This window comes from Podarcis pityusensis, assembly GCF_964106645.2.
Source record: "Podarcis pityusensis genome assembly, chromosome: W".
In the NCBI taxonomy this organism is placed as follows: Eukaryota; Metazoa; Chordata; class Lepidosauria; order Squamata; family Lacertidae; genus Podarcis; species Podarcis pityusensis.
Genome location: NC_138045.1, coordinates 36,652,516 through 36,654,880, shown reverse-complemented (window position 1 = coordinate 36,654,880; position 2,365 = coordinate 36,652,516). Strand labels below are relative to the sequence as shown.

The 2,365-nt window shown below is 37.3% G+C and overlaps 1 long non-coding RNA gene across 1 annotated transcript; it reads left to right on the top strand.

The window, feature by feature from the left end:
• Positions 1 to 616: 616 nt before the first annotated feature.
• LOC308467721 lies at positions 617 to 1,342 on the top strand. Its single transcript, XR_013981264.1, has 2 exons — positions 617 to 661; positions 813 to 1,342. It is a non-coding gene; the product is annotated as an uncharacterized lncRNA (long non-coding RNA).
• The last annotated feature ends 1,023 nt before the right edge of the window (positions 1,343 to 2,365 follow it).

Here is a 2,365-nt window from a genome sequence, read left to right as displayed (position 1 = left end):
GGGAGCAATCTTTCCTAAGGTACCCTGCATCTCACTTTCCTATGTGTAGTTATTAAAAAAATAAATAATCTAAATTAGGCTTACTATTCCTCTGCAAGTTCAGAAAAAAAAATTGTTCACTTTTGTATTCCCTTTAAATCAAATCTATGGCTGTTTTAACTATGCTTAATAAAAGATCCTCTCCCTATCTTAGAAAAAAACAACAACTGTTCACTTCAATCTTCCTTTAAATATCATTTCTATAGGAACTTGCATTCTTTAGTCTAAGGAAGCAAACTCACTCAAACTATCTCAAGATCTGCTAAAAGGGTTCTGTGTAAAGTTGGCTACTTTTATTTTCCTCTTCCTTAGTACATGATAGGAGCATAGATGTTTCCTTTCCCAGTTGTAAATCTGTACTTAAATGTGTATGTCTCTTTGGTAGTACAAATCTTGCTGTGAAATCTTGCTGTGAACCCTATATTTTGGAGGGTTGGACTAGATGACCCCAGGGTCCCTTTCAACTCTCCCAATTTGTGGCTGTGTGGAAGGACATGTGTCTGCAAGCATTGGAGGGTAATTCTTAAATTCTGGTGTGGTGATGGAGTTGAAATTCAGCCTAGCTTTGCCGTGATGTTTTTGAAGCACAACTGGTAATATCAAGCGTTTGAGTGATTACAGTGTTTATCATTTTGTCTACTATTTAAAAATCAGACTTCAAAGTCAATTCAAAGTTTCAGCACATACAAATACATATGCGCCTTGACCAATCCTGTAAATAAAGGGCAGAAAAAAATTTTTTGTCTGCAAATGGTAAGGCTGAAATGACTGAGAATGTTAAAAAATCCTATGAATTCTGACTCTCTGGCCATTTTTTCCCATATATAAGGGCGTGGCATTGTTCCACGAATGGCCAGAGGGATATTAGCCCTTTCCTGTACATAAAGGAAGCAGTCCCTTTGCTTGGGCTGCAATTGCTAGCTTTGGTGAATACTTGAATCGCTGAGTTTCTCTTTTTTGTTTTAAAATCTAACCCTATTTTTAAAATCTACTCCTTACCCTTCCCTTCCCTTATTCAAATGGTAATTTAGCCCAAAGATTCAACATTTTCAATAGTATAAAAGGTTTGCTGAGACATGAACTCTGCACATGCACAGAGGCTAGATCAGCTAAACAAAAAAAGGGGGGGAGGAAAGAGAGAGAGAGGAAGGAGGGGAACTGTAGGGGGGGAGAGGAGGTTTCGAGAGCTTGGGCTGCAGGGAGAAACTTATCCAAATTTCCTTATGTAAAACTTGGAACCATTGAGGGAAATCACCCTTAATGTGTCCTTTGCTCCAGGGGCTACGTAAGACAAAAGGGTTAAGTACTAGCTCATCAAAAGTCAAGAGGTTTCCAGGTTTCAAATCTTAACATGCCAAATTCTTTTCACAGGTAAATATCAAAGCGCTCCCACTGTGAGTTCCACTCTTGACTAGTTCTCCCACCCCCAATGGGATTTAACTTTTATAACAGGCTTTGTGTGCATTATAGGAACAGCATTCCTGACAGAGATTTTCAAAGGAAATAAAAAATTTCCCTTTAAAACAGGATATGTGAACTCGGACCCACATAAGCAAAATGTTTAATAACTTGCCAATTGTGTTCAAATTAACAAAGGTTTTGTCCCTCCGTTTCTTCCACAGCCAAACTAAGTGAAGGAAAGCAAACAAACTTGGCAGATAATAACAGTAATTATATGGAAATGTGATAATAATATTGGAATGAATGAAATGCTTAATCCGCTAAGATTTTTATTATTTGCAGCTTCCAACGGAAACTGAAGGACATCCTTTTTGCCTTTTGCCCCTTCCCTTTTCTAACTCTGTCTTTTAAGTCCCCAAAACCCTGCCCCTTACAGGATATCACTTCTACAGATGTGTTACTACAGATCGAATGGAAAGCTTCGCCACCACGAGACTATTACCTGCAGCAACAACAACAGACACCAAAGTTTTCAAAGTGGCCACAGCAATTTCTTTCAGAGGGGAAGTGCGGCTGACAAAGGGGGGTGGAGTTGAATTGCAAGGACGTCTTCTCACTTTTGAACCTCAAGACTGTGCTCCAGGATTCAAAAGATACATACATAAAATATCCCAATTGTCTCAAGATATGCAACTGATATTTAATTAGTTTGTTTTGTATTATTTATTTTTTAAAGCAATTTATTGGGTTTTACAATAGAAATAAACATAATAAACAATATAACATTTGTCTTAACATAGTTTCACATTTTCTTTGGACTTCCTCACATCTCCCGCTCCCACTTTCATCGTTATAACATTTTGTCAGCAATTTATCATCTTATTTAGATTCTTATATCCCTTCTATGTTTCATAATCTTATAATT